General features: G+C 39.7%; 1 protein-coding gene across 17 annotated transcripts in view; it reads right to left on the minus strand.

Annotated features, from left to right (window-relative positions):
- The window catches only part of CDH11 (cadherin 11), a 364,445-nt gene that overhangs the window by 77,066 nt on the left and 264,169 nt on the right, over window positions 1-23,210 (minus strand). For 13 of the 17 annotated variants that reach the window (XM_072044014.1, XM_072044025.1, XM_072044030.1 and 10 more), the window contains one exon: window positions 4,763-4,913. The exons of 1 other annotated variant lie outside the window; for it this stretch is intronic. The gene's annotated coding sequence lies outside the window, so the exon portion shown is untranslated. 3 more of the 17 variants (XM_072044028.1, XM_072044029.1, XM_072044015.1) reach the window with 3 other exon arrangements.

Genomic DNA, 23,210 nt, shown 5'->3' on the forward strand with positions numbered 1-23,210 from the left:
TGATCCACAATTGTATTCTATGTCAGTTTGCCTATAATGTCGCTACTGTCTATCTGTTGATGAACTATTAAAACATTGTTATAATAACAAATTATACTTGGAAACCTATTGCAGCTTTGTTCACCAATCACTCTGGAAAAACCTGGCTCCTCTTTTACATTCAGTTACTTAGTCCTTTTCTTTTAATCCATTTACATTGATTTCTGCTACTCCAACTCTGCCTGCCATTGCATTACAATTAACAATTCTGATGAACCCTTGCTGATTCAGAAGGGAGAGGGCTCTTACTCATTGCCAGACTTTGGTGAAAAAAAGCACAAAACCCTCTTAGAATTTGCTTAAGCCAGCACTTTAAAATTGAAGAACTAAATTATGGCTCATGGAGCCAACAGAGCTCAGTGGGACTGGGATGTCTAAAAGCCACCACACCACCCAAGCAGTTATGGAAGAAGGCCTTCTGCCTTTGTCAAGCAAAATTAGCCCTAACGTCTCCTTCCCCAAGGGCACTGCTCAGCAGCAGGGGCTGGCTGCTCCAGATATTCGTCTCTGAATTCCTGCTGGTCTGTGAGGCACTGCTAATGTTCCAGCGATGCGTAATGTTCTGTGGAGGGCCTCAGACATGACTAGCAGCTCTGACTTTTCCACCCACCTTGAGAGCATCTAACTGAATAAAGGATGCTCCCTGCCTTGGAGCACAGCAGAGGACGGGCAGCTAACGGGTCTCAGGCTGCTCTTCACACCACAGTGCTCCTCTGCAAAGCGGTGCTCATTTCCAGTGCTGTAGTTACTAACTCTCTCACCAAGAGTTGCTACTGTAAAATAATTCTTAACTAATATCTAAAATCAGGTGACTGACAGAAAATAGTACAATTAAGGCAACATCTTCCAAAATTTTGTCATCAAAATCATGGATAATGATTTCCATTAGAAACATTAGCTTCTTTGGTTCCGTATCTGTCCAAGTGGATATAATATACTGTAAAACTCTGCCTGCACCCTGTCACGAGTAGGTTATTATTTCGTGTACACAGGAATTTGAGTGGTCTGAGTCAAACGCTGGCCTCCTGCCTGATGTGGATGTCTAGGGAAGAATGTGAGTGCAGGACAGGTGGAAACGAGGCTCTGTTTGACCAGCAGTCACTTCAAATCTACACTGTTACGTACATCCTTTCTGGTCAGCATGTGCAGTGATGGGCTGTAACAACTTCTTTCCTATTCTGAGGTGCTAGAATATAGTGGGAAATGACTTGGGCTAACGTACTGCAGTTTGTCTGTTGGGAGCTCTTAGCTAAGATTTTACCTAGGTAAAATCAGGCCACTTTGGCCTCACATGCCCTTCTATTCAGGATGTCTATATAGGATATCTCAAGCCCCAACAACATTGCCGAAAGCAAAAATTATTGCTTCACCGTATCATTTTTCCCACCTTAAACTCCTCTCGGCATAGCGGGAGCTGCCATCCCCTTTGAGCAGGGCAGCGAGGGGCGGAGAACCCCTCAACAGCCGCGGAGGGGAGCTCGGCCGCTTGCCTCACGCCGAGCCGCCGCCCCCGGGGCCGCGCCTCAGCCCGCGCCGCCGCCGCCAGGCCGCACCCCGGCCCCGCCGCTCAGCGCGCCCCGGAAGGCGGCGGCGAGGCAGCGAAGAGCGGCAGCGCCCCCTGGCGCCCGCCAGGCCCCGCCGCCGAGCCCCGGCCGCGGCCGGAGCCCCCCCGGGTGCCGTGAGGGCGGTGAGGGGCGAGCGGGCCGGGCACGGCGCGGGGCCGGCCTCCCTCCTGCGCATCGGCACCCGGAGCGCGACGCGGGGCGGCAGCTTCTCCTCACGGACCGTGAAGGAGTATTCCACAATGATCCTTAACCGATAAGGGATGAAGTTTAAAAAATAAAAAATAAAATAACAAAAACCACAACTATGTGACAAAATCACAAGACTTAAGTGTAAACTAAGTCCTCTTGATTCCTATGGACAGAGAACTCCATGGCCATCTCTCCTCTCCTCCCTCTGCTTCCCTAAGCTGGGCCCTAAGTTGGGCCCAGCAAAGGGACCGGAAAACTGAAGTGCTGTTTTAAAACAAATGGGTACAGCTCAGCAAATTGTAGACAGGTTTTTAGCTTGCAATGCTCACAGAAAAACTCAGGCACTAAAAAAAAAAAAAAAAAAAAAAAAAAAAGTCTAGAAAGTATGTTCCTAAACTGTTTCAAATTAATTGATTCCAGATGAGACCTCTGTTTCGCTAAATGTCCAGCCCACAAAATGGATTCAAAGTCATTTCAGGGGGCTCACCAAGAAAGGGGAGGCACTACTTTTAAGTTTGGAGTTGCTTTAAATTTCTGTGGCGTCTGTGCTGGAAATAACTTCTGAGATTATTGTGGAAATCTCAGCAATAAAAATATTTACCTTATATGTGCTTTCTTTAGTTACAGCATTTGCAGAAAATAACAACAAAAAAATAGCCTCAAACTACTGCAACTCTGAACTTGACGTATGTTTCTTACAATAAATTGAATTAAGTACATCAAATGTTGTCAAAATGGCGTATTAATTGAAGTTGAAATCATATGATATAATTTAAAGCATTTGATCAGATGAATCACAAAACGGTTCAAATCTTTGTAGTTTCCCCACATTGTTATGCAAAAGAAAATTTAATTTGATTGTTCTGTGTCTCGGTCATCCATTTCCATACATATTTCCTTCTGAAACTGTGCTGATGAATCACAATGACTTATCTCATCTCTTGATATACTCTATTGTAACAGCTTCTCTGGTAATGAAGTAATCTACTTTTTAGTGATTTTTTTGGATGGACAACACTTGAAATTTTAGCAAAGTTGAAGCTGGTGTAGAATGGTCTATAAATAGCACATTCTGCCCATGATCATTCCCTGATATTCTAGTGCAAGGCTGAGGTTTAAAAAAAAAAAGAAAAAAAAAATCCATTTCAGGGCCTAAGAACAAGAATCTGCAGGAGGAAAGGTGCCATTTAGTTAACATTCTTAAAGAATTTCCAGTTCTTTTACTGAAGATCTAGTTCTTTGTTCAGTAACTTTTTTTTTTTTTTCTGTTCTGCAAGAGGAAGAACTGCTTTAGGAGTACAGTCACAAACTTGTTTCCTATAGCGTAGTAGACTAAGAAATATGCTAGAAAAATGTTTTGTGTTAAGGCATGAAGCCCCAAACTAGACCTTCTGCTCTCCATCTCCCTACTGTTCTCACTGTCTGTCTCCCAACAACATGATTTGCACTGCTGTGCTATGAAAATGCTGCTTATAAGCAAGCATCTGCAATTCTACTTCCATGTACCTCTGTATCTCTCCTTATAAAATCATCCAACGGATTGAGTACAGTCATCGATTTGCGTTTCAAATCTCAGTGGAGAGAACTGAGGCAGATGTCAGATTAATTATTGCAGAACTTCCATATTGAAAGCAAATTCATTTATTGATATAGGGTAGCCAGCATAGAAAAAGGGAACAAAGTCTCTACCTGGAGAAATCACACAGACTTTGGAAACATTGAAGCAAGCATAAAAGCAAGGGAAGGGGGAAAAAGACAGACGCTCAGTAACGTCTGAGTGTTTGCTTCCCTGCTTCTGGATCTGTTAGTGCTTTCCTCACTCAACAGTTTAATTATGAAAGAGTTAAAAAATATTTAATTTCTTAATAGAGTCTGCACAGTCTGTATCACCATCACAAATGAACAGGAAGAAAGTCTTTCCCAGGGAGTTACTACTCACTGGAATGTGAAAAAGAAATGAGCATTCTGCTTATAAAAGGCCAATTTCTGAATTAGTGACCTCATTTGCTAAAGAGGTTCCTTTGTCACAGATATCTTAGTAGGTAAATACTGTGTTACACAGCCACACTGTCCTTTGTAGCAATGGTACAAAGAAGATCTCCTAGCATATACCCGTTCTCTGCTCAGCAAATGAATATTTAAAAGAGTAGACAATAAAGGGGGACTTCTATAGAAGGTAGAGGCATTTGTATCATGATGTCAGATTGCTATATGTGCTCCCCAGGGACTGCACAGGAAGCACTTTTATTCTAAAACTTAATGGTATTTATGGGGACCCGCAGCCCGATCTATTTTACCTCTCCTGGGGATGTGCTTAAGCACGTATCACCCAAGAGCCTAATGCTTTTTGGACTAGCCTGAATTAGAGACAGATACCATTTTGGTACCTTGTGAATAGTAATGCATTTGAAAGCCAGCAAGCAAATTAAAAAAAAAGAAAAAAAGAAAGGAAAAAAAAAAATATAAATCAAAGTCTTTCCCTCTTTTATTCCGGATAGAGTACCCTTCATTTCATGCACTCATGATTTCTGCATATCCATTTCATGCCTGGGAGCTACACTGCGAGTAAAAGATTTTCAGTTCGGAGCTTTCAATATCAGCTTATCCGGAGGAACATTTTAAAACGGGCAAACGCTCGCCCTCCCCCTCCCCGCCCCCGGGGGCAAAATCTGAAAAATAAATAAAATAAAATAAAATAAAAAAATAAAAGCCAAACACAACCCAAACCCGAACCCGAACCCCCACGTTTGCCTCCCCTCTCCGAGGCCGTCGCGCCCCTCGGGCACCCGCCGGGCTGGCTCCGAGCACGGCCGGGGGCTGGGGGCGCACCTGCCTGCCCCTTCCCCTGCCCCTGCCCCAGCCCCAGCCCCGCCGCCAAGTTTCGGATGCACGGACAGACAGACGGACAGACAGACAGACGGCCAGCCGCGCAGCCCCCGGCGGCTCCTCCTGCCCCGGCCGCCGCTCACCTGCGCGTCCAGCGGGGCCGGCCGCTGCCCGGGGCCGCTCGGGCGGAGGGCGAGGAGACAAGTCCCATTCACAAGTCGGCGCTGGGCAGACGCGGCGGCATCTTCAGCCTATTACACTCCACTGGCAGCGGCTGCTGAATGAGGCTCCGAGCTAGCGGCAGGAATTAGAAAGAGGGAGGGAGGGAGGGGAAAGGGGAGAGGGAGGGAGAGGGAGCAAGGGGGAGTGAAGCAAGATTAGAGGAAGGGAAAAGCTGGAGGCTGTTGCTTCTTCTCGATTTTCTTCTCCCTCCCCCTCGCCCCCGGAGGAACGCGAACCCCCCCGAGCCCGCCCTCCCGCGGGGCGCCGCGTCCCGGCGGGGCGCAGCGGGGGCTGCAGGGGCCGGGCGGGGGGCGCCGAGCCCCGGGCGCTCTTTTTCCCTCCATCCCCGTCCCCACGGCGTCCCCACCCCGCGGCTCAGCTCCCCTCGGACACGCAGGCACCCACGCACGTCCACGGGGGACGGGGCCGCCCGCGGTGCTGTGCCAAGGGGCTGCGGGGAGATGCCCCGACCCTGCCCTGTCACCGCTCCTCTGCAGACAGCCCGGGACCACCCCACGGCGGTGGGGTCGCTGTGGGTGGGCCCGAGCCCACAGCAGAGACCAGGGCACGGCTGGGTTTATGCAGCACTATAGGGCTCTGGTGCCCATGGGGCTCCCCACAGCCACCCCAATATGCAGACAGAGAAGTCATCTCAGGTGGACAAGCAGCAGGAGCATTTTGTGCTGAATGCAGTTGTGTCGCCTGTCATAACCAGGCATTTCTCCGAAGGGGAAAAGAAAAGTTTCCCAAGCGTTTCTAGATTTGGAGGATCTTGCTCTGTGTAGCCCACAGCCCGCTGGGCTACCCTCGAGGCACGGGGCTGACCTCCTCCTCACACACCAGGCCCCACGGCTGCGGCTGCCTCTCACTCCGGCTTCCTCACCTCAAGGACAAGCCCCAGGCACGGTTCCCAAGCACATCCTCTCGGATGGAGGGGAGCTGTGGTGGGCAAACCGCACAAACCCAGCACTGTGCCCTCCTGCCCTGTCCACACCAGCACGTCAGCCTGCCAAGCCGCACTCACCCCTCAGCTCCCCCATGGTGGCTGAGGCGGCTCGCTGTACTGGGTACCATCGGCAGAGCAGGGTGGGGAGGGATGCACGGCACAGCCCCTCCAGAATCAGGATGGAAACATCTAGGTACATCTTTGTGAGGATCAGCTGGCCATCCTCAGGCAACCCACCCGTCCGTTCATCCCCCACGCCACAAGGCAGCACTCATGCTGCTCTGCGATCGCACCGCTCCTCGGCCCTGAAGAACAAGGCTTTTATATTCTGTGGTTAATTAGCTCTGCCAATAACTCCAGGCAAAGAAAAAAAAAAAAAAAAGGAAAAAAAAGAAAAAAAACGAAGAAAAACTGGCACAAAAGCTGCCACTGTACAAACAAAGAATTTGGAAGGAGGGAGGCTGATAAACAATGCAAGGAGGCTGGGGCACACCGAACTTAGCCCAGCGAGCAGCGAGCCCTGCCTGGTGTCAGCCCCAGGGAAAGAGCCGCAGCCTCCTCCTGCCTGCAGAGCTGGGGGGCTGAGGATTCAAGCTTCATTTTGCTTTAGAGAGATGCCAGGAGTTCACAATTCAACCCACAGAGGCACCAGGGCCTGCCTTTACCGAGAGGTGGGAGGGCAGGAGGGCTCTGAGGCAGCATGAGGTGCTCAGGCAGCGCCCTACAACCAGGCCCTGGGGCCCGAGCATCTGAGCACAGCACCCGCAAGGCGTGAGGAAAGCAGCTGCTGCTGCAGAGAATTTGTAGCTTGGGACAGACAGGGGAAAACAGGGAACATACCAGAAATACCCTGGGCTGAGCTGAAAGTGTGAGGTAACCAGACAGCTAATTAATTGGTACTGAAATACTAAAGGCTTTATTTGGACAGGAAAGTGGCTGTGGTGGTAGGAGAACTAGTTTTAGGGAAGAAGTGGTTTTTGATAGGAAATTTGAAGAGTAATAAATTGCTATCAAGAAATAAAACATGAAAAAAAAGAGCATTTGAGAATGTATTTGAGGAAAAGTAGCTGAGGAAGGAGGGTAATACACGTTAATTTGGAACAGTTCTATCTAGAAATTGTTTTTGGAGAGAAAATATGAGAGGAAAGGAAATGTCTCAAAATAGTTTCATATAGTTCCAGCCCAAACCTATTGACTTTAATGGGTCATCAGTCTCCTGTGATGATAATATGAGAATTACCATTTGTTTTCTTTACGGATACACTGCAGTGAGTACTGCTTAGCACAGCTCTGCTGCTGGGCTGCCAAAATCACCACCTAACTAAAGCCCAGGGCTGGGCAGTTGGCTGAAGAATTTTTCCCTTTTTCTTTTTTCTTGCTGGCTTTAGCAGCACAGTGGAGGGGATGACTTTTGTAATTCCCTTTTTTAAACTGCTGAGATCAGTTTTTTGTTTTTTTTTTTGTTTTTTTGTTTTTTTTTGGATATAAAGGAAATGTGAAAGCAATTTCAATCTAATTAAGCATATACAATAGGTACCCATAATATTCTCTAGTCAAAGACCGTATTGATCTATAATGAAAGGTTTCATTAATTCCAAAAGGGGAGGCATGTTAACAAATGAGTGTAGTAACATCTGATCTGATGAGTGGCTTGAATTGCCTCCCTTCCTTCTGCACTAAAATCTTAGAGTAAAGCTAATCAGATTAGCTATTTTTTTCTTTTATTTTTCCATCTTCCTATAGGATCTAGAGATGGAAGGTCCTGTCTGCAAACAAAATTAAAACAAAACTCCTACTGAAAACTATGCTTGCATCTCTGTGCTAAGGCACGAGTCTGATTACATTAATAATCAGTGTGGAATTCATTTGACCTAACTTAAGCCATTTTAAAGTTAAGTATCTAATAGGCTATCTATACTAACATTTAATGAGAAGAAGTCCCTCTGGGAAGGACCGCTAGCTGGAGATACCACTCTCTATTTACTGAAGGTTCTGAAGACTAGCTGGGACTGGAAACCTACCTACAACCATCTAAAGTAAGATGAGATGAGTCCTATTTATTTACTTTATTAGGTACAGAAAATAAATGGCCAAACAAAAATCAGTGTGTAGTGCTGATAAATGAGGACATGTGGCATGTTCCCTTTACTAGAGGCTATATTCAGGCAGTTCTAAACAACCCTATCGTCATTTCAGCAGAACTTCTGCGCAGAGTCCTTGCACAAGACATGACAGTGGTTCACATCAAGAGAAACACGCAGGGAGGAAGGGTACCCCAAACATATGCAGAGCTACTCAGCTGAAATTCTAGCAGCTCAGCACTCACGTGTGCGCTCACAACATGTTAGATGGAGATCTTCACAGACTGCCCCAGTCATGCCTTGCCATATCTACCATACACAAAGTCGAGGAAAACAGGATAAACTATTGCAAAGTTCTGCCTTTGCAGACTATCTCTCCTGGCTGGGGACGCTTCACCTATGAAGCCTTAGGCTAGTCACTACCTTTACTAATGGCATGTTGCAGCCACTCTAAGTTCCACATGGACAGTATCAGATTAACCCCAGATTAAAGTGAGAAAGCTTTCTAAATACAGTTGCCACCTCCCTTTAGAAAATGCTAGATGCGAAACAAAAAAGCAGGCCTCAGCTCTCCAGCTGCCATGGAAGTCACAGCTGCTTGAAACCTGGTGGCAACATGGAATCAGTGTCAGACATAAATAAAGGAAGTTTATACATATTTTAAACAGTATTTATTTTTGCATATCCATGTATTTAGGTTAAGAACATCTGTGATAACAAATCTATGAAACCTAAAAAAAGGTTTCTTTATCTACTGTGGGCTTACAAAGTTTGAAGTTTGTTAAAATTCTGCTCATTGCTCAATAAGTTAACCCATTTACCATTTGAAAATAAGCCAGTTGATTTGTTTTCAAAGCATCTGAAGGGGTACATACACTTCTGATAATTGAATCATTGTTCTAGGAAACATAGCAGCTGAGTTCATGAAATACACATAAGCAGGTGTATCGTAAGTTTAAGACTGAATATTTGTACCTGTATGAAAAAGCTTGAACTGTGAACTTCAAACACTGACCTCTGATGAACCTTCCACAGTTCCAAACACTGTATCAACGTCTCATTTACTCAATACCTTGCACACACCTACACAATAAATGTGAAAGAAGACTCCCTTTCTATGTTTTGACCCTGTTTTCTCCAGGCCTTACAGGTCCTTTACCTATATGGCTTCCAAGAGACTCCCTCCCTTCTCAGCTACCTTTAACAGACCCGTAATTTCCTTCACTTTTCTTCTCACCTGGAAAGTATTAGAGATTTAAAAGGCATATTGCTAGCAGCAGGAGCTGAGAGTTTAAGAAGAAACTAGAGAGACAGTGAAAGAGAAGGATAGAAGAGAGTCACAATAAAAGATACTCCATAGACTGAACAAAGTTTTTGTTCCAAATGCCCTTCAAGTTCAGTGTCATTTTACTAATGAAACAAAGCCAAATTTGCTTCCTATGTGAAAATGCAAAAGGCAAGCAGGACTGAAGGAGAAAGGGAAAAAAAATTTCTAATGACCTCCAAAAAAGGAAAACTAATGAAAGCTACAGTACCAGCACAGTGAGAACACAAGCGTGCAAAATGAGCGTAACTTAACAGAAGTGTGCATCTTGGAGTGAGGAAACAAAGCTTTTGTTCAGCGTAGAACAGACAGTTCAAAACAGCCATTATCTAAAGCTTCTCCCCCCACCTTTTTTTTTTTTTTTTCCCCCAATAACAAATGTCTTACTTGTGGAAATACTTGAGAACAAAGGCAAAAACATCATGAAAAAATGTTCTAACACAAAAATACCAGATACATAACTTATCTCCACAAAGTTAATAATATACCAGTGTGTTACTTGAAGCACTAAAACCTGGAGAGAAAAGGAAATTTTGAAGTGGGAAGAAGCTGAACTATAGAAATACTACAGTCTTATAAATAGTGCTATATATATATATATATTCCAGATGTGCACCTGGACCTTCCTCCAAATGCACGAGCTGTACAGACAAATAACAGGCTTGAATCACCTATTCGAAGTGGTGCCCAGGGCAGCACTCTCAAGAGCAGAATCAATGTTCAAGGAGGCATCCAGATTTGGGGTTTGGTTATATCTTCTTCCTGTCCAATGCACAAAAAAAAACCTTCACTCCTATACCAGAGAAAAACAAAGCTCTTCCCATTAAACTGCTGTTGAAGCCCAGCCTGATGTCATTCAACATTTTAACTCATCTTCATAATGAAGATGAAAATCGTCATCTTCAGTCAAATCTAAGTGGGCAGACATGGGCCACAGGATAAGAACCTGCCTATCCAGCAGGACAACACAACTGAGTCCAAAATTGTTCAAGCTGCAGTAGGAAAGTCTATTTTTCTCCAGTTTTCAGAGAGTTTTTAAGGCTAGGTTTGTTTTTATTTGATTTTTGATGAGGGGAGCACCTTATTTTATAAAATCTAAGGAAATGGTTTGGCATGTACTGAGCATAGACAATTAGACATTTCTGTCACTGTCTGAGCTTTGGGACCATCTTACGCTGATACAGGATCCTTCAGGATCTTTTGGGGCTATTTTACTCAATTTTAAAAACTGCTGTGATAGAGATGCAGCAGTATTCTGGCCATCAACCCATCTCCTCAGCTCTGTTGTGATGTACTGAAGACCAGGTGGGAATGGATGAGTCAGCTGTTATCTTGAGAATGGGTCTCTCAAGCTTGGGAAATCTCCAGAGGCACCTAAGACAGTCTTTTTTGGGTTACAGAGTGGACCCAATCAAGGATCAAGCCTCAGATGTGTTTTTTTTACAATACTGAAATACATTTTCAAAGAATAGTATTCGTAAAGGCATTTAGTGAAAAAATACTGCATGCATGCTGACCAACGTAGATTTGCAACTATAGACTATTTATAGTTCCAAATCAGCATCGAAAAATTACCGCACAAAAGAATTCAGGAGGGGAGAAAAAGGCCTTAAATCATAATTCAGACAGACCTCATAAACATTTGAATTTGTCAATGTATTTTCCTAATAGGTTTTCAGAAATACAGATCAGAAAATTGAATTTTTCATTTAGACAAGGTATTATTTAGTTAGGAACTTGAAGCTCATTTATTTCTGACACTGCACATTAAAAGAGAAAAATGCATTTATATATATATATATACACACACACCTGTGTGCATGGCACTGTCCACACTGATTGCCAAACAGGATGAGGCCTATAAATAAATTCCTCTAATTTATTCAATTTCTAGTTTTAATGGATAAAATAGCTTATATAATTCATTAGAAAATAAGTTTGAAAAAAAAATCACTACATCTTACTAGAGAGCATGCACAGCTTGAACACACATCGCTTGATAGTAAAATATAACATAGCTAAATTGGTCATAATTGCATCTTTTAGTTCAATTTCTGGTTATCACTCACTTTGTACAAGATGTGCTGTACGATTAATGATTACCCTTCTTCCAAAACATAAGTAAAAATACAGTCTTCACAATTTTGTGTTTTCTTTCCATTTTCCTATTTTGTCTAAACAATACACATTTGTGAGAATATACTTCTGCTCTGCTATGAATACTTTTTCCATGTATATTGGATATATCTAACATCAGTTTGCAAATAGTCCAGACTGTGTCCAAGAAGATTTAAGAGAGAATGATGTTCCTGTAATCTCAGCTGCTAACCCTTCTGTACTGATGAACACCAGGCAGTCATGCTTATCTAGCACAAAGATCTTTCTTCATTTAATGCCCGCAGCTTGAGATAGTCAATCTTGCCCAGCATGTGCCTCAAGTATTTCAGATTTTTATTTGTGATTTTTGTGTATGTCCCCTTGCTATTCCAGGTTCTCTGAGTCAGTAGCTACTTATCTATCCATACAAGGCCATAATCAAAGGCATTTTTACACCAGTATATGAATGACCATGTTGCATAGATCCAGGAGATCAATCACTATCACAACTGCAAGAGTTCAGCAAACAATTATAAATTGAGCTGTTGTATACAGGCTAGCAAAATAATGACAAAATGATAAACCTTTAGCCATAAATTCTACTTTAAGCCATATACAACACTGAACCAAGTGATATGCTATCACTGCATTAACATCTATCTGCTACTGAAAAAAGTACTGTCATTTCTCTCTAATGAGCTGAAGTGAGTAAAAATGTTATAAAAAGAAATATAGATTTGCTTGACTATTTAAAGACCACAAGATTATAATTCTTTAATATTGCTTTTATCAGAAGATAAAAATATAACTAGACTTAACAGTTTGTCAGATGAGTCATAACTAAAAACATCAGATGATTCACACAATAATCAATCACAAAACAGGAAAACAATCTTGGTTATTAAACTTGATGAAAAATGAAATGGCACTGCTTTACTATAAACCTGCCATGTGGTTTAAAATTTCATTGATCACTAAGTGCAAGAGCATACTTTTTTTTTTTTTTTAACATCCTATGTATAATAAGCTACCATTTTGCTTGAATTCAGATAACTACTTAAAGAGTCTCGTAATATTTTCTCTAAATTTCCCATACAAAACAATACTGCACAGCATTTTAGTTCCACGTACAAGTAGGTCAAAGGGTTATAAATCACACAGTGAGAGTTGATAAGAGGCATGCTTGAAAATGACAGGTTTTACTTGAGGAAGCTCAGATATACATTTATCTTTAACTGGTGTCTAGATAAATGACCTAACAAACTTCTAAGAAAAAAAAAGTATCCTTTAGACATCTATTAGAAATCAGTACAAACGTTCAGGTTCTTCATCTGGAAGAGCATGAGAAGGGAAGTCTCAACAGGGCATGTCCAATTACTGCAGAAGTTATGGAAGGCTCTGCATTGACTTTGGTGAGCTTTGGATTAGGCCCACTAGCTTCACAGCATCCACACATGGGATTGAACTCAATGAGCTGCTTTCATGCTTTCAGCAACCAGCAAGTGCTCGTGAGAAGACATGGTGGCCAGTCAACCTTCACCTGCCCATCTCAACTCATCTCACATGTCCACTGTGCATCTACACAGTCCAACAGCCACTACAAACATACCACCACTGTTATAGGGATGAGGTCACAGCAAAGGTCATATAAACTAGTGTAAACAATCCTTGTCTGGCTTACATTTTGGATTTCAGTTTCATTTTTGACATTTCCCTAGTTAAAAAATAAGATCTCTGTTCCTGATGTATTCTATAATGACATTACAGATATTGTAATCTAATGACATTATACATATTGTATTCTCCAAAGAGAAATATGGGTTTTTATAATGCATTTTTGTTGCTTGGTCATTTGATGCTTCTAGTTATTTGTTTTGTACGTTTGGTGATGGTTTTTAGTTTTTGAGAAAAAAATAACACAAATATTTTTTTGATTCAATAGCTGAGATGCCTTACTGTTTACCTTCCATTTTTCAAAATCAGAAGGTAGATTAACACAGATGCTTAAAACATCAAACAATGTCAGGTTTTTCCCAGTGAAATATCATGGTTGCTAACAAATCATGGAAAACATGTTCAAACTACTGCCACACCATCAAATACAACTAGAAGACATATTCCATAGACATATCCCATCTGAAAATTCAATACACCATCCCATTAATTTAATCAACAAAGGAAGAAAAACTGCATAATTGGAAAAGAAACTAATGCAAATTTCCCTGTGGACTAGGCCTCTTCAGCCCACATTCATGTTCAGGCTATCCAACATAAAAAAATGCTTCACATAAGCATTTCATACAATTTAACACATCTGAGTAGCTCATTCCTAGGAGTATCAGAGAAAATTACAGATGTTCTGGATCTGCAGAGCCCTTAATCCATGGAAAATGATTTCATTTCCATGAGACGTACCTAGAGAAAGCCTCATCTTTCTCCATTTTCCACTGCTGTAGTCTAGGAATGTGCAAGTAGCCCTCACTAAACTGTTTAGCATCTAGATGAACTCATTTCCATGGAAAGCAGTACCTGCAAGCCTCTTCAGTGCAGTAACCTTCACCAGGTTCTCTGTAGGTGCTTTCAGCTTTTAGGGATGTATCTATTATTGTGACTCTCCCTAGCGTTTCTAAGCACCTTCTTGGAAAGTGGTTGCCTTCTCTAGCATTTCAGAAAAAAGTGAATAACCTCCCCCATTTCTGCCTACTGTATATTCCAACACCAGACACTGAGACCTGTCCTGAATGGACCAACATTAGTCTAAAACAGAAAAAGCATATGCACAAGATGGTAAAATGAGGCAGTTAGTAGATTTCTCAGATTTTAAAATTCAGGCATTCCAGAGGAGTCTCTTCCACTCTTCTGCAAGTAGAGTCTTGGACCTGTCTCTTAAAACTTGATTTTTATGGTGCCATAACATAAGGTACTTATACTGTAGGCCTAGATTTTTTTTTTTCTTCCAGCTTGACATTGCAATTTGGTATTGTTTTGAAGTTTTAATTAGATTCACTGTTTGTGATAAATCACAGTATTTGCAAATTTTGGTTCAAGAACACCAGAAACAGAGAACTCAAGAACAATTTTGATAAATAACACCCCCATTTCCCTAAGAGTAACTCATGCTCATACATTTAAAAAAAAATCGGGTCCATGATAGCTTTTCAGTTGTAATAATAAAATTGATAGTAGTGATGGCTCGAAATGTAAAGATTGAAAAATATGTCCAAATGATTGAAGTTCCTGAACATACAGAGAAAAGGAGATGTTTTTCTTTTTTCTTTAATAGCTATAATTCAGATAACTGAATCAACGCTGTTCCTTTACTGTTTCTATATATACTTTGTTGAAAAGTTAACAGACAGAGACTCTATAGAAGAATTGCAAAATAAAGAATTGCAAACAGATGAGGTAAAGAAGCTAGAGTATATAATTGATTAATTATTAATGTAATGATTCTTCAGATCAAGCTCAAATAAATCAGACAGACCTTTTTGGCTAGTAAGGATGAAGAAGCAATACTACACAATTCATAAACTTTTTCACCTGCTATTTCAATGAACTAAAACAAAGATGCTATGCCAGGTTCTATTCTCATGCCATAAATCCAAACTAACACCATTAGCTTACTTAGATTTTTACATTGACTTCAGGAGAGTTACTCTGAATTTACATCACCATGAGATCAGGATCAAACTGCTGAGGGGATATTAAAAGGAGATTAAACATGATCTTAAACTGTGATATCCCAGGAGATCCAAGGATTTTCAATTTGCAAGATTTTACAACTGTCTGAGAGCTGGATAAATTTCAAATACAGTTGCTGATAAGAGCATTTGCAGCTGCCAAAAGAACCTGTTTTAAGGACCTGAAAGTTGGCAAAGGAACAGAGTATCATGGAAGACAGTAACAGAACATGCACGTCTGCAAGCAAGCAGAAGGGAAATCCATGGGTATTTGTGAGAGTGTGTGTATGTAGCTGGATTCATCCAATTGCAGTTACCGGATAGGCTTACGCTATTCTTTTAAATGCTCATCCAGTAAAACTTTGAGCACAGGTTTAAAGCATGGATATAAGTATTTTGATATCAAGGCCCACATCCTTCAAAGTGTCAGCTACCTCATTCTTGTTCACAAGATTGACTTGTACTGAAATCAGCTGAGAAGACATTTCAATATCTTGGTCTGAATTATTTTACTTCTTGCTGAACACAGGACTGGTATTCAGCACTTTCACATCTGAATATTGATTCAAATGGTATACAGAAAGTGCCCCATCTCGCTTGCTTTCATTCATTCATTAAACTGTATTCCATACAGAATTTAATGGAAAAGTTATTTTTGTCTGCAGGCTTGTGCACTTAGATCTTTGTAGCTGTTATTTGCAGAGTACTCTAAGAGCATCAGTGAGATGAGTGCAACAATCTCATCTGTAATTCTTGAGGCAGAGGAATTCATTTCATCCAAATTAATTTCTCATCTGGCATAAGAGGACACAATATCCATCATCTGATGCTCTGAAAGTCATAGGCCCAGTTGATAAATTTTCCTGAATAAATGAGAATCCCAAAGAATTGATTAACAAACAGCAAATTCTGTTCTGGTGCTGATCTATGGATAACAGATTTTGATAAGAGGTTCATGCTACATGCCCAATCCATGTGTGCAATTTGTGTCCATTCAATTTGTTTATGCCTGCATGTACAAAATGACTAGTCATAACATTGAGCAGATAAACATATGCTTTCTGAGTACAATTTTGATGGTTATGTATGCAAAAGTATCGAATAACCCCCCCACAAAGTCGACCAACAGTTTTTTGTGTGTCTTTAACCTTGAAAATCAAGTACTGTAAATCATTCTCTTCAGGGATGTGCTGCACTAACTGAAGTGTTAAGGTTTTAAAGATACCAAGAGAACAGTTCTAAATAATCTAAACTACATATAAGACCTTCTACGTTAAACAAGCATTATATCATAGTCTAATTTGAAGATGTCTCCAAATTCTGTTGCCCTTAAATTTGGATGAGAAAAAAAAATCATAAATAAAGTATCTTCTCTAATTAAGAAGTGATTTTTCAGTATTTGGACAATACGAGGCAACAATGCTTGAATTCACATTTCATATAATTATGTAGCAGCTTTTCTGAAATAAAATGCACATACAGAGTAAAGTAGTTTATTTTCTATTGCCCAGAGCAATTACAGACTGAAATCAGACATCAAGGCTGCAGAGACTGCTATAAAAGACCACATAAAGTATGCAAATCTCAATAAAACTTCATTCTCTTGAAACGAAGTTGTCACTAGGAAATATAATACTGGTATTTTTAATTCATTATTTAAAAACAAAAGAAAACAGAAATTATATACCATGTACTGAAACATGTCCCACATGATGCTTCTAAGTAGTCCATTAAATAAAAAATATTTTTGCAGTATAGTATGTGTAGTTTGAAGTTATATCCCTGGTCTATATGCATTTCACCTCTTTGTCCTAAACCAAATAGCCCTCATAGCACTCAATCTCTGCGATTTGAAGATGCCTTGCAGAGCATTTGGCAGTTCAGCTTTTGAAAAAATCCAATTAAAATGCCAATTAACAAAAATAATATTTCTTTTCAGCACAAAGCACTCAGTGCTTTGTCTAATTTGGACCTTAATTCACGTGTTTTGTTTGTTTGTTTTTCAGTCATCTACAGTTTAGAATATGTATTTTGGTAGTTTAAAAACAAACAAACAAACAAAAACAATACAAAAAAAAACACCTTCAAGTGAATCTATTAGTCAAAATATTAAATGGAAGTTTCAACAACAAACAGTTGGTAAATTGCCATTAAATCCAGTGTGCAGGTTTGACTGAGAGAAATTAGGGAAGGAAAGCATTTCAGGAAAGAAAAAAATTGCTTTCATATATTTTAAACAAAATGTGTTATTTCTAACTGAGGAACAAAATGAAACGTAGCTAAAATTAAATTTTCAAATCTAAATGGCTAAAATCTAGATGTAATGCCTTGTTTGAGCAGAATACAGAATTTAGTTCAATTGTAAAAATAATTTGTGAGTTTCATTTCAATGAGACAAAGTAAGCGCTTAAACTGTTTCATTCAGCCTACAGATTGGAAAAATTAGCTCTCTGCTCAGTCTAAACTTTTTCTGTAAGAACACCAATAAGTGTTTGTATCAAGTAATCAGATAATGATGTGTACAGCAATATTCCACTAATGTTCACTGGTTTGATAATAAAATATTTTCATGATTTTGTTTGTGCTAATGGATGGGTTCTCATGATAATGTATCCCGTATAAATATATTTTTCTTATTTATATATTCCAGAAAGGAAAAAAGCCAGCATATTTTTATCAATCTTCATACATATTAGATCTGTAAGAGCCAATGAAACATGAAAAGTCAGCAGTTAAAATGTGTAAAAACTAACATTTATAATGATCTGAGTCTGAGCACAAACTTCAACCTATTTATGGTGCAGATTACATGACATCTGATAATTGATGGAGATGGTTAAGTGGAGTTCTATTAATAGCAGTGTGATGTTCAAGATAGCAAGGTTATCACACCATTATGCATTTTCTGGATGGAATAACAGGTAAGCCTCATTGGCCGTCAAAATATTGTATTGTAATCAAAGTCCTTGAAGGCACATATTTGAAAAACTGTGTATCTACATGACAAAGACAGAGAATTGGATATCCCATTGCTATAAATTTTTACATAACTAGAAAACTATGGGTATGGATAAAACAGGAAATATGTGTTATGTTGCTCATGACTACATAGTATAGCTCTTCCATAGAAAACAAAAGCATTTTGTTGTTTTGTAGTCTTCATATGGCATACTCAGAGAAAGAAAAAAAAAAAAAACACTAATAGATTTGGTCTATGCATCAATATACAAGTTTGCCTTAATTAAAGAAAAAGTTATGCAAAACACAGGAACGCCATTCAATAGGTTGGTGACCTTTGTTTAGTGCTATCAGCTCAAACCAGGACAAAAATAGAAGAGCTGATGGTGGAGACTAAGACTGAGGAAAAACCAAACCAAAAAAAAAAAAAAAAAAAAAAAATCACTGCCTTAATTTTAGTGCACAGAAGTGGCTTCTTTCTAAAGCTGAAGACCTTGTCTCCAAGAGAAGGAGTTTTTCCAACGCATTTTTGGAAATACATTGAAATACTAAGTAGTGGCAAGTGGAAAGAACTAAAAGCAAACCTACTCAGGTATCTAACCATACTAACCTACAGAAAGATGATCCACAGCAAGAAAAGGAAAGAATAACTCATAATCTAAATTAAAATGAAATATTGTCTAAAAATCAATGGACTTGTCAATATAGTAAAAGCTTATATACCGCCTTCTCAACAAAAAAAATACTGTAACTCCATCAAATATAAATACAAAAATTCTGTCTCCATAACAAAGCAATTATAATGGGATTTGTCATTCATATCCTTTACAAGGGTGTCGTGAGGCATGATTCATTACGCTCGTGAAGCGCTTTGAAATCCTGAGATGAAAGATGACAAAGAAATGCAAAGTATTATCTTCATAATACAAAGTTGTATTATCATTGTCATCAAACAAAGTGCCTTAGGAAAGGGCACTTTTACACATGAATTAATTTGTGATTTTAACAGCTCACTTTTCCAAAGTAAAGCTTCTGTTACTATTAGGTCCAAACCTGGATGCAGGGAGCGAAACTATCAGGACTATATTCTTGCATTCCCAGCCCCAAGATGTCATTACTATAGAGAAATGCATCTAAATTACAGCTTAGCTCAGTGCAGTCACATTCAGTCTATGTCTGTCAATTCAGCATCTACCTCGGTGACCGGCAGCTGCAGCTCAGGAGCACCTCTCCTCCAGGACGCTTGCACATTAACTGTCTCTTTTGAGTTCATGCAAATGCTGTTCCAGAGACTACTGCACAGGGAGGGTGCCAAAGTAAAATATAAATACAGATGCATGTAAAGTAAAAGAAAATGACCTTTTGAGAACAAGGACCCCTTTTTCTTTGCATTTTGACATGTATATCCCCCAATTCTCCATCCAAGTGATTTTTTTCAAGCAGTTTAAATTCACAAATAGATTGAATCCCACCAACATTTCCTCATTATTAGCTAAAAATTGAAAAAAAAAAAAAATTGCAGTTCCAGGCAGCGGCACAGACATGCTCGGAGAGCTACATCACTAAATCATGGGTCTATGAAGTAGGAGAGATTCTGGTTCCCCATGTCAACACCAACTTATCCACAGTGGTACAGCAGCAGCATTGCTACAGGCAACATCCCCACACAAGCATATTTGTGGGGAGCACTGCAGATACTCCCCAGCAGTGAGAGTTCAGACAAACCCCTTCACTAGGCAGGCTTGGGGCTGAGTTACGGCTTTCTCCACTGATGTTTCCTACTGATTAAGTATTAATGATTCTTTACAAGGTTCAGCTATACCACGCTGGTATTGTGTTACTTTTACCCACTTGTCTAAAAGTGAGCAAATGACATAAAGGTTTAAAAGGTTACAATTTTTATTGATCTGAAAACCCTGATCTGACAGGTGGTTTGTTTTGTTTTTCCATAGGCAGTGTTTTTTGCAGCATTTATCAGCTGAATAGCATTGAAATTAAATTCTTGCTTTGGTTCATTAGAATATTCAGCAAGTTAATACATTTATAAATCATAATTAACTACTCCTTTCTGTTTTGCTTCTCCCCTGAACTGCTCTGTATTTGTTTTTTACTGTTTTGGGGACGGAGAGAAAGTATGCATATAAAAGATTTTGGACCTCTCCTGGATAAAAGAAAATTTTCTTTATTGTGTCTGAAATCTTTTGTCCCTGCTTGGGGAGGATCAACCTGCCATTGTTTTTTCTCCATTTAAACCTAAACTAAGCTACTAAATTCAGCTGTGCTGTCCAGTCTTCACATACCAGGCCTGTTGCAACTTATGTCTATGGCTGTTAAATGCTGGTATTAGTTCACAAAATTGTACTAAACTCAATGGAGTTGTGCCAGTTTTCCTATGCAGAATATTCTGCCCATTATTCTGACATCATACAGAAAAGCTGCAGAAAAGCTCTACCAGACTCCTTGTTTTTATCAAGAAACAGTTTATTTAAATCAAGTGTATTGTATTGTACAACACTTTCAAAAAGGCTTAAAAAGCCAAGGGAGTATAAAGAGTAGATTACTGTATTACTTACAACATGGGGGTGGAATAGCTTCATTTTTATGTAAATTCCTCTAAGGAATGATGGGTTCATTTTGCCTTGATAATGTTCAAGGTAACAGTAATTTTTTTTTTTGGAAGCATCACATCAGATATACAGAAAAGATTTCCATTAGAGTACACTGGAAACTAACATGCTTGTTACTTTTAATAGAATAATAAATAGATGAGTTTGGAAGCAGCTTCTTTTCCTGTAGCTTTTTCTGATGGCTTAGAAAGTAATTATCAGCATTCTCAGCTCTTAGCACAAAATAGTTTGGGGGTAATCAAGGGACACACATGCCGTGTATGCAGGCTGAAAAGGAAGTAACATGGCTATTTATCCTGACCCCAAGCAGCCATCAGAGCAAACTGGACATATACGCTCATCATTCCGAGGAATGATTAGCACAGTGCTAATCCCATCTGCTAAATGGTGATCACAGCACTAATCCTGCATACTGAGAAGTCCAGGATTTTGCTTCGGGGATAGTTCAGTTTCCCATCTTCATGCCACAGATAAAACATGCACTTATCACAGTCTGGCCTCAAACTATGTTTATTTACCTAAGTGTCTTGTTGGTCAAAAGCGTATGAACAACAGAAGGCAGCAGATATCGAATTGAATCAAATCAAATAGAACAGAATAATTCACTTGACAGGAGCCTACAAAGATCATTAAGTCCAACTCCTTGACCACTTAAAGGCCAACCAAAAAACTAAACCATATTATAAATGGCATTATACAAATGCATCTTGAACATTGACAGCCATGGAGCATCAACCACCTTGCCAGGAAACCAAGATACCAGTGCCTCCCTCTCTTCCTCAGGAAGCTATAGAGAGCAATGAAGTCACCTCTTAAACTCCTTTTCTCCAAACTAGACTGTTATCTCCTGTTCTCCAAACTAGATATTTTTTCTACATTTACAGAACAGTATCCAAGTAATGCTTTCTAAAATATGATTTCCAAAAGAAAAAAAAAACAACAAACAAACAACAACAACAAAAAAAAAAAAAAACACAAAAAACACAAAAAACAAACTAAAACCTTGTAAAATCAACCTCCACCTCCCAGAATTCAGAAATTCCACCTCCCAGAAGTCAGGAGACCAAACCACCAAACCACTGCCATTTCAGGAAGCTCTGACTGCGTTGTCCATTTCACTAGTGTTTGTAGTTTGCATCTATATTAGCAGTGCAGAAACAGCAGTCCACTAGTTCTTGGTTTACAAATTACCATGTCTTTACAGAAAGACCACAGAGAACACAGAGAAGTTAACATTGCCTAAAGTACAATTTACTTTCCACAACTTATCTGGATCATTCCCTTGATTCAGGATAAAGTTTCTTTTTTGTATGCTGCTTTTCTTCAAGTCACCACTATATCTATTTGCATCTATGCCATTGGCAAAGAGAAATATTATGTTTCATTATTTATATGGTGATCTCTGTCCCTTTACAGTTCACAGCTGTAGACTATGAAAAAAATAAAGTGTTGATCCTCCAAGAAAACTTGAAGACATGAAAAACTGTCTGGGAAGCCCAATAAAACAATATAAAATGAAGGAAATGAAACTAAAGGTACAGAAAGAAACTACATATTGTTGCTTCTGTTCAAAGCACAGACTGCCTGAAAGAATGCGGTATGATTGTAACATTGGAGTGACCTACAAAAATCATAAACACCCGATGTTTGAGTTGCAAGACAGAAAAATCTAGGTAAGACATCAAGTGCAGTATTAAACAGTGAGGATAATAGCTACAAGGCAATGTACAAAGGTGAAAGAAAAGAGATATTACAAAAGTACTAAAATAAAAAGGTGCTAATTGCCATTCAGATTAAAAGTATGCAATTTTTCAAAGCACTGTAGCTAGATATACTCTATGTCCTTCCCCCCCAAAACAAAACAAACAAACAAACAAACAAAAAAACCCACCACAGAATATTCTAAGTAAATTGTTCTGAAGCTCATTGAATTTGGAAAAACAAAACATGAGAAAGTAGTACACTGTCTTTAATCGTTACATCACCCTTTGTAAGTAATGTCTTAGTGAGCAGGTTAACATGATTATTTGTATCATTTAGCACAACCATCTGGATTAGGAGTCCCCAGGCTTACTTCTTTATAATGCTTGTCATAGCTTAGCTTAAACTATCACATAAAAAGAAAAGTTTGCTTTTTAACTAATTCTTATATTTACTGTTAAAATAAACACATCAGAATTTATTTTTTATTGAATTGTAGGCATCATGTTCACTTAACAGAAATTTGTAGAAAAAGATACCCTCAGCTGTGCAGGTTCCAGTCAAGGAAATATGGAGCATATGGAAGCTTTGGAGCTCTTCCATACACTTACAGCTCTAATTCAGTGGCAGAAATAACTTCTGAGTCTCAGAAAACACTAGATAGAGTTCATTCTTAGTAGGTCCTTGGGGAACATTTTGGGAACATGTCAGACTGCAGTCCCTTCACTATGGAGAAGGAGTGCCTATACCCAGCCACGCTTTTTGGAAGTGTTCACGCATGTCTTCTGACAGGAGAAGTAGCTCTGTCTTCCTCCAATGATTTAAATGTGATAAGATGTCCATTAAGATAATGCTTAAAGCAAAACATTCCAAAAGATCAAGAACATCTGAATTCGTGTTCGTGTTGTCAATCCTAAATCACAGGCAGATGCTATTTTCTCAAAGTAGTATTAAA

The sequence above is a fragment of the Anas platyrhynchos genome, chromosome 12 (genome assembly GCF_047663525.1).
Source record: "Anas platyrhynchos isolate ZD024472 breed Pekin duck chromosome 12, IASCAAS_PekinDuck_T2T, whole genome shotgun sequence".
NCBI classification, from domain to species: Eukaryota; Metazoa; Chordata; class Aves; order Anseriformes; family Anatidae; genus Anas; species Anas platyrhynchos.